A 10,219-nucleotide genomic window follows, 5' to 3' on the forward strand; every position below is an offset into this window, starting at 1 on the left:
TTCCCATATACCCCACACCCATCTTCCACACTAATGTTAAATAACCATGGTACATTTGTTAAACCTTAGAAATTCATGGTAGCATAATACTATTGACTAAAGTCATACTTTACTTAGATTTCACCACTTCCCACTAATGGCCTTTTTCTGTTCTAGGATCCAGTCCAAGGTACCCGATGATGAAATCTTCTCAGTCTCCTCTCGGCTGCAGCAGTTTCTCAGTCTTTCTTTGTTTTTCAGGACTTTGAAACTTTTGAGTACTGATCAGGTCCTCTGTAGAATGTCCCTCAATTTGAGTTTGTCTGATGTTCCCTCATGATTAGTCTGAGGTTTTGCATCATATCAGTGCCCGGCATTTTTTTTTTTTCCTTTTTGTCTTTTTTACTGACCGGTAACGGGATCGCAACCCTCGGTGTCGCGCCCGTACTGGGGACCGGCAACGGGATCACAACCCTTGGTGTTGTGCCCCGCACCGCGCTCAACCAGTGAGCGGGAACCGGTCTCCACATGGGATCCGAACCCTCGGCGGGAGCACCGCAGCACTCCCAAGCAGCGCACTCTCCAGTGCGCCACCGGGCCGGCCCCAGTGCCTGGCATTTTTAATGTTGATTTAGCAACATCATTTCAAGCCTTAGCGACTGTGTTAATGGCATTCTGAAGACTGAAATGTTCCAGGAAGGCTCATTCAGAGGCCCTTGTTAACTATAGCAAACAAACACCTAGAACAGTTTTTGTTATATTTTTTAGGTGCTTTTTCTTGTTTGTCATGGAGGGTAGAATTCCATGTTGGCATCACAAGAAATCGAGGACGGGCTGTATGGAGCACTTATGTAGGAACAGTGAAGTCTAACAGTCCTTCCCAACCAGCTTGCCTGCAGTGAGCTCATGTTGCTGCTATGTAGTTATTGATCAGTCAAAAAGTATTTATCTGTTATTCATGTTGTGTTTGCATAGTAAAGCCCAGGTAAGTAGGTAAGTTATGTTTACCAGTCAAACATCTTGGATATTGCTCTTTCCAGTCACTGCCAGTTTTACCTAATGTGGCCGGCAACAGTGGCACACCCCAAGAACAGCTGGCCTATTCCTCGAAGCTAGGGGGTGCTCACTCATCAGCACTGTTAATGTTTTTCAGAGCATAGCACCAGGAAAGAGCTGTTTCACCAGCATTGTCAATTTGTTCAAGACTAAGGTTTTTATCACATATGATTTTGCCATACTTGTCAATCTAATTTTGTTTTTGTTTTTGGGTTGGTTTTTTTTTTTTTTTTTTTTTTTGGGGTTGTTTTTTTTTTTTTTTTTTTCTTTTTCCGTGCCCGGCAACGGATCGCAACCCTCAGGGTCGCCCCCGTACCGGACCGGGACCGGCAATGGGATCGCAACCCTCGCTGTTGCTCCCACGCCCCGCTCAGCCAGTGAGCGGGAACCGGTCTGTATGTGGGATCCGAACCCTCGGCGGGAGCACCACCACACTTCCCAAGCGGCGCACTATAGCAGTGCGCCACCGGGCCGGCCCACGACATTAATTTCTTTTTTTTTTTTTTTTTTTCTTTTTCCGTGCCCGGCAACGGATCGCAACCCTCAGGGTCGCCCCCGTACCGGACCGGGACCGGCAATGGGATCGCAACCCTCGCTGTTGCTCCCACGCCCCGCTCAGCCAGTGAGCGGGAACCGGTCTGTATGTGGGATCCGAACCCTCGGCGGGAGCACCACCACACTTCCCAAGCGGCGCACTATAGCAGTGCGCCACCGGGCCGGCCCACGACATTAATTTCTTTTTTTTTTTTTTTTTTTCTTTTTCCGTGCCCGGCAACGGATCGCAACCCTCAGGGTCGCCCCCGTACCGGACCGGGACCGGCAATGGGATCGCAACCCTCGCTGTTGCTCCCACGCCCCGCTCAGCCAGTGAGCGGGAACCGGTCTGTATGTGGGATCCGAACCCTCGGCGGGAGCACCACCACACTTCCCAAGCGGCGCACTATAGCAGTGCGCCACCGGGCCGGCCCACGACATTAATTTCTTTTTTTTTTTTTTTTTTTCTTTTTCCGTGCCCGGCAACGGATCGCAACCCTCAGGGTCGCCCCCGTACCGGACCGGGACCGGCAATGGGATCGCAACCCTCGCTGTTGCTCCCACGCCCCGCTCAGCCAGTGAGCGGGAACCGGTCTGTATGTGGGATCCGAACCCTCGGCGGGAGCACCACCACACTTCCCAAGCGGCGCACTATAGCAGTGCGCCACCGGGCCGGCCCACGACATTAATTTCTTTTTTTTTTTTTTTTTTTCTTTTTCCGTGCCCGGCAACGGATCGCAACCCTCAGGGTCGCCCCCGTACCGGACCGGGACCGGCAATGGGATCGCAACCCTCGCTGTTGCTCCCACGCCCCGCTCAGCCAGTGAGCGGGAACCGGTCTGTATGTGGGATCCGAACCCTCGGCGGGAGCACCACCACACTTCCCAAGCGGCGCACTATAGCAGTGCGCCACCGGGCCGGCCCACGACATTAATTTCTTTTTTTTTTTTTTTTTTTCTTTTTCCGTGCCCGGCAACGGATCGCAACCCTCAGGGTCGCCCCCGTACCGGACCGGGACCGGCAATGGGATCGCAACCCTCGCTGTTGCTCCCACGCCCCGCTCAGCCAGTGAGCGGGAACCGGTCTGTATGTGGGATCCGAACCCTCGGCGGGAGCACCACCACACTTCCCAAGCGGCGCACTATAGCAGTGCGCCACCGGGCCGGCCCACGACATTAATTTCTTTTTTTTTTTTTTTTTTTCTTTTTCCGTGCCCGGCAACGGATCGCAACCCTCAGGGTCGCCCCCGTACCGGACCGGGACCGGCAATGGGATCGCAACCCTCGCTGTTGCTCCCACGCCCCGCTCAGCCAGTGAGCGGGAACCGGTCTGTATGTGGGATCCGAACCCTCGGCGGGAGCACCACCACACTTCCCAAGCGGCGCACTATAGCAGTGCGCCACCGGGCCGGCCCCAGAATTTAATTTTCTGATGCTGCTTGATCAGTAAAAGCTTTTTCCATTTGCTTTTCAGATTATTTTAGACAATGATGCTTCTTAAATTTCTGTAGCCAACTTAATGTTCACACACATTCAAGGTCTAGTTCTTCATGGTATATTCTAGATATGTTCCAGGTATACACACACTTCTTGTTGAATCCTCTCAACCAACACATGATGAAGGTCTTCAATTTTTGTGTTATGCAATGTTTTCTTATTTTCATTAATTCTTGTTCATCATGACTATAAAACTTATCTTCTGTTTCTTTATGTCATACAAAGGAGGGGTTTTCAAAAATTCCATGGAGAGATTTGTATTATCTTTCAATTCTATTTTTCTGTGAACTTCTTTTTTTTTTTTTTTTGTCTTTTTCTGTGTCCGGCAACGGATCGCAACCCTCAGTGTTGCCCCCGTACCGGACCGGGACCGGCAACGGGATCGCAACCCTCGGTGTTGCTCCCGCGCCTCGCTCAGCCAGTGAGCGGGAACCGGTCTGTATGTGGGATCCGAACCCTCGGGCGGGAGCGCCGCCGCGCTTCCCAAGCGGCGCACTATCCAGTGCGCCACCGGGCCGGCCCTGTGAACTTCTTAAAGTACCCTCTTGGTAACACTTCTACTCCACAATCTTGAGTAAAATGCCTCAGGGACACACCAGGATCAAGCCTCTGTAATAACATCACTCTTTGCTATTGTTAATGAAAGATGCTTCTTATCTTTTATTTATCTTCTCACTGTTACTCATAAGGATATCTTTGACTCTACTTGACATTTTTATGGTTACAAAGGAACAAAAAAAGCAGCAAAATATCAGCACAGCAGATATTTGGAGAGGGATGCCATGATACAACTGAGTCTTAGAAAAATAAGTTTTGGTGCCAAACTTAGGGAGCTAACTTGGTTTTGAAAGTTTTTCAGACTTCAGAATTGCTAATAAGGAATTGTGAACTGAATTTTTTGGAAGAAATTTTTTTATGGGGTAAGAGAAATGTCAATTCCCAGATACATTCATTAAGAAATGTTTCCTGAGCACCTAGGACAGTGACTCCCAATTTTTTTTAAACTAGAGTCTGCTTTATCCTTGGAGCTATGTGTATACAACTGTCAAACAAGGGTTCTGATTGGTGTGGATAACCAACACACTGAAATACATTGAAGTGATGTCATTTATAGAAAGAACAAGTACTGTATCCTGTATGCCAGTTGATGTTATACATAAAATTTGTTAATTTAATGTATATCGTAGTTTAAATATACACAAAATAGAACAGATTCCTTTTACATCTTACCAGAAGTCCAAGGGTCTTAGGCTGCAAACCACTATATATGTCCCAGGCTCTGCACACAAAAATGAATGTATGGTCTTTAAAAATACAAAAGTGAGTAGCGTGTGGAACCACATATACAAAGGGGAGTCATAGGCATCATTGGTTCAGGGCTTACAATTTAGAATGAGACCAGAACAGGTACACAGATCAATTACTCACAATGCAAAAAGCAAGCGGTTGTAGAAGTAAGACTTTAGAGGAATGAGCGATTAAGTGTCTGTCTAGGAGGAATTAGGGAAGAAATAGGAGGGCTTACAGAATAAGCGACATCTGTACCAGACCTTGTAGGATGAGTGGGATTTTACTGGGTGGATAGGAGAGTTTGCTAGGGATCCCCCTCCCCTGATATCTGTGCTCTCCCTATTCATTAGTAATAAATCCCCTAATTTAGCTGAAGACTAAATTTCCCATTCCCCCTTTCAGCTAGGAGGGGCCATGGACTGAGTTCTAGTTTAGTAAGCGGAAATGGTGTATGCATCTTTGGCAGTGAGGCATAAAGTGGTGAGTTTGAAGGTTGTTAAGTAGCTGAGGGAAATAGCAAGATAATTTAGACAACAGAAGAAATAAAGCCTTGTGCAATTTCTTAGAGCCTGATGCAATACGTTTACCTCTGTTGTTTCTCACTAGCAATTCAACACTGAATCTGAAGTGGTCCTAACAACATGATGTAGAGGGAAGCCATACCCTTCTCCCATAGGATCAGAAGTTTAATAGGGCCATTGTCCACTAGTTCATCCATCTGAAGGGGGAAAGGCCAGTGCCCTGACTTTAAAACCTCATAAATGACACAATCCTTTTTACATCCCAGCTGTCATCCCAAGTGTCAGCCACTTCAGTGTATTTAGTATTTCCATTTAAAGGACTTACTACAGAGTAGGCCAAATTTTACTCTATTAAAAAAAAACAGCCACAAAGAATGAACTTAGAAGACAAATCACTGAACAGTATATATCAACTGTGCGTTCCTATAATAAAAAGTAACCCTACTACAAGAACCTAAGGATTTTAGTCCGCTTGTTTCTACGTATGCAGAATATCCTCATGTGAGAGCTGCAGAGGGATTTACCCTCATCTTTGCATTAGACTTACATCTTCCAGGTGTAGTTCTAATGTACTTACTGGAATTTATACTACAACAGGCCTTGCTATGGAATACAACTAGAATCCACATTTCTCAGCCTAGTGTATTTACTCCCTAATATAACAATTGGAAAATAGAAGTTAAAGTAAGTTCTGCCAAAATGGACAGTAATATATACAAAGCCTTGGGTCTGAAATGAATTACTTTTGTGTGATGACCATCTGGTTGAATTACCAATATGTGTATTGGCAATGGCATCCCCCGAAACTGCCTTTAAAATAGAAGATTCAACCACAAAGAACCTCTGAGTCTAAGAAATGTAGGTGTCAGCACTATAGAGGTTTTTTTTTAAATGTCAAAGAAATGTACCAGATTTAGGGCCGGCCCGGTGGCGCAATGGATAGTGCGCTGCTTGGGAAGTGCGGCGGCGCTCCCGCCCGAGGGTTCGGATCCCACATACAGACCGGTTCTGCTGTACCGTACATCCGCTAAAAATATTCATCACAGAACTATTATAGCTAAAAAATTAGAAAATCCTACATATTAAAGATGGGAATGGATAAATTATTGATGACGTAAAATTTTACTCCCCCCAAATTCACCCATGTTTGGTGGGAAAAAGGCAATGAAATAATTACATTAGAAATGTACCACTCTGAGCGCTGGCTGGTTAGTTCACTTGGTTAGAGCGTGGCTCTAAAACACCAAGATCAAGGGTTTGGTCTTCCGTAAGGTCAGCCATCAAAAAAAAAAAAAAGAAATGTACCAGATTTATAAAAAACAGGGCAAACATTTAGTTGAAACATAAAATTAATGTCATCTCACTCTTTGTCAAGTCCTCCCCTGAATGTTATGACCATGTGCGTTAATATTTTACCAACCCAATTTGATGAGAAGGTATACAAAAGATGACTCTTAAGTTTATTGTTTGCTTTAAGAATATAAAAAAAATCAATATTTTTGTCATATTTGCTTCTTAAATTCAAGAATATTAACAGAAGCCTCTTTATGCTAATAGTCCCTCAGATATTTCTGAAGATCTCAAGGGCTACAAATTGACATTCTCCAGCACATGCTGCCAAATGCCTGCTTCGTCAAATGTTTTTGTATCAGCAAAACTTTATTTGGTAGCCTCTCTAAAGGCTGTTTTTAGCCTATGACATGGTCGTATAAAATATTTCATTGACTTCTGTATTGTTATAACTCTTTAATATAGTTAGTTGTCAAAGTTTCTTTGACAAGAATACTTTTATTCCTGTAATTCAGCGTTAAAGAGCACCCCAGATAGAAGTACACACACCAGAGGGCATCCTGTTTGAATCCCCAGGTTTCCCAAGCTGAGCATCTCCCCTGCTTTGCTTCCCACCTTCTCCTGCCCTCGTCACTTGTACCCAAGTCACGCACAGCAGTTCTTACTTCCCAGTGCCTCCAGCAGCCTGCTCTCTCCAACCCATCCCCTGTGTTTTACCCTTGGCAGATGGTTAGTAAATGCTGACCAACTGATAAAGTTCATTTCCCTTTTTATTCCTTACAGTTGGATATGACACTAATTTTAACTAAGTGTTAAATTTCTTTTAAATCCTTTAGGCCAGAGTGTGTTGAAGCAACTTTGAGACACATTCTCTTTGGCCAAATCATTCAACAGCAAAAAAAAAAAAAAAAAAAACTTGAAAAAATTAAGTATTATTCATGTTAGAGAGAAAGTAAATTTCTCACCTCTTTTAGAACTGTTCCTTCAAATACATGTTATTTCCAGTTTAAAGAACTCAGAAATAAAATACTACCCCACTTCATGCACTAGTGTAATTATTTGAATAAAAGCATTTTTAAATGGCTATTACTTCACTTCTTATTTGAATGTACCCCATAATTACTGGTTGTTTATTCTCAAGTAAGAAGTCAGACAAACACTTTGGAATGTCATTCATTTTGTGCACTTCCCATGATATGCTGTCATTTTCAGAGAGACCAGGAATTCGTAGCCTTGTATAGCCTGCTTTCAGTAATACTTAGTCTATCCCAGGGACAGAGAGGATCCTGTAAGCCCTCCAGAGTGAGTATCCACCTCACCCAAGCCACACTGAGACCCTCTAGTGGCACTGAACAGTCCTGTCCTGGTTCCCACAGGCCAGCGTTCTGCATCTACAGAATGTTCCAAGTAATAATGCAGCAAGAGAACCCTCCTGTCCTTTTTAGGGCCTAAAATTCTAAATTAAAGTGAAAGTGAAGCTGATTCAGGCAGGATCTGTGGGTGTGTCTTTTTTTTTCTTTTTCTTTTTTTTCTTTACATAGAATTTCCTACAGTCTATTTACTTTGGTAGGTCACACATCATATTAAGGTGCTGTTCTTAGAGGATGTGGTCTTGTCGGGCTGGGTCACAGACCCTTCAAACCCGTCCTGTGCAGACTGGGTCACAGACCCCTCATATGCAGGTTGTAAGCTACATAGAAAAAGATTCTGGGAGCCACTGGCAAGGTTGACATGCTTTATTCGGATACAAGCTCAGCCCCCAGTGGATCAGAGCCATTGTCTTCTATACTAGAGTCAGATAACCAAGGAACACATGGGTGCACATGCGCAGTTATACCACTTTTACATGACGTATGTACAATAGACACGCTGAGTCTTGCTCAGCCAGATATGGGGTGAGGGAGCCTGACCATTCTGTCTCCATTTTCCTCACAGGTCTCCAGATAAAAACTTTAAAAGGTAGAGATGGATGCTCAAACAGTTAGATAAATATAAACACTGTATAATGGTAATAACAGTGTATACGCACAGACATATATTTAATAACTACATAACAGCACCATCTGGAGAGAACTCAGGGTAGGGTCTTAGATCACAGATTTCAAGATCCTAACCAGGTGTCTTAGTCCATTCCTGCTACTATAAGAAAATACCTTACACTAGGTAATTTAGAAATAATAGAAATTTATTTTTCACAGTTCTGGAAGCTGCGAAGTCAAAAATCAAGGCACTGACACATTTGGTGTCTGGTGAAGTCTCTGCTTTAAAGATGGTGCCTCTTGCTGTGTCCTCACATGGTGGAAGGGGGAAAAAGGGCCAGGTGGTTCTCTGAAGCCTCTTTTATAAGGGCATTAATCCTATTCATGAGGGCAAAGCCCTCACGGTCTAATCACTACAGCAATTACTGGAGTCCCTGTGCATCCCCCTCCCAGGGTCCTATGAGAATCCTAGTATATGGTACCAGAAACCAAGGGGAGGACTGGGGCTCGAATCCAGTGTGGCTGCCATTGCTGCTACTGCCAGTGTTGCTGCTGCACACTGCTCATGAGGCTGTGTTGCATTCTGACCAGCCTCTGTGAGCCTCCCACAGCAGCCTCTCATTCAGGGTCTATGCTCAACAGGGGTTGAGCCTATGTAGAAATGAAAGCCTTGGATTCCTATCTCTGTTCATAGTCTCAGCCGCCCACTGGCTCCGGTCTCCCCACTTACCTTCCTCCTCTCTGGCTCTCATACCAATCAGTTTAATCGTCCTCCATGAGGCTACAAGAAAAGCTCTTTAATTGCTCTTCTGGAAGCCAAGGGAACATACGAACAGCCTACTCACAAATGACAGAAACCCAAACCAAACTAGCTTGAGCAAAAGGAAATTTTAGCTCACATAATAGTCCAAGGGTAGAGCTCAATCAAGGTCACTCGGGCAAGTTGTCTCTCCTTCACTCCTTGCACATGGGCTCTATCTTTGACAGCATCCCTGCTTGGGGGTCAAGATAATTGCTGCACACTCATAGTTCTAGGTGCACTTGTTCCTTGACTAAGTCAAGTGGAAATGAGTCTCAGTCTCTCTTCGCAGTCCCAGGAAGAGCCTCAATGCATCTCGTTAGCTTTGATAGGGCACATTCCTATCCCTGAACTATCCTTGAGGCAGGGGGAACGTGTATCTGGCCAGGCCTGATTTATGTGCCCACTCCTGGAGCTGGAAACAGTTAATACCATATAAAACTAATGTAGGTCAGGGAGGGAGAAATAGACCCCTAGAAGAAAATTGGGTTGCTATTATTAGAAGGGAAATGGATGCAGAATGTGCACAAAAAAATACGTTTTACTTGATGTTTTTCTTAATTACAAATGTATTCTTCTTAGTAACATCCTTCAGTAGTGTGATGACTGCTGCAGTAAGAGAAGAGCAGGTGCCGCAGGAACCCACACAGAACTTCTCACCTACTAGTCTCAATTGCCTCTGTGAAATAGAAGACAGAGATAAGGCCAGCAATGGGCTACTGCAGTGATCTCAAAGTGCGTTCCCTGCACTAGTAGTGGCAGCATCACCTGAGAACTTGTTAGAAATGCACATTCTCAGGCCCCACCCCAGATTGACTCAATTAGAAACTGGAGGTGGGGCCCAGCAATGTAAGTTTTATCAAGTCCTCCAGGTAATGATGATGCACAATGGAGTTTGAGAACCACTGGGTTAGGGCTTTGCTGTTGAAAGTGTGGGCATCACCTGGGAGCTTGTTAGAAATACAGACTCTCTGGCCCCACACCAGACCTACTGAATTATAATCTGCGATTTTAATAAGATCTCCCAGGTGACTTGCTTGCATATTAAAGCACTGTGGTAGGATTCGTGAAGAGAGTAGAGAAGGGGAGTTGTATAGAGTTAACCAGTTGCACACAAAAGGACTGCCAAATGGTGGCACATGAGCTTGTAGACCCTATGTGTCTCGTGGCCCTGATCCCCACAAGTGTGGATTTCTTCCAGTAGCTTTTAAGCAGCTCAAACCTCGAATCAAATACTGCATTCAGATTGACTTGAGGTTGGAGTTAGCAGAGCAG

The sequence above is a fragment of the Galeopterus variegatus genome, unplaced genomic scaffold, assembly GCF_000696425.1.
Source record: "Galeopterus variegatus unplaced genomic scaffold, G_variegatus-3.0.2 Scaffold8398, whole genome shotgun sequence".
NCBI classification, from domain to species: domain Eukaryota; kingdom Metazoa; phylum Chordata; class Mammalia; order Dermoptera; family Cynocephalidae; genus Galeopterus; species Galeopterus variegatus.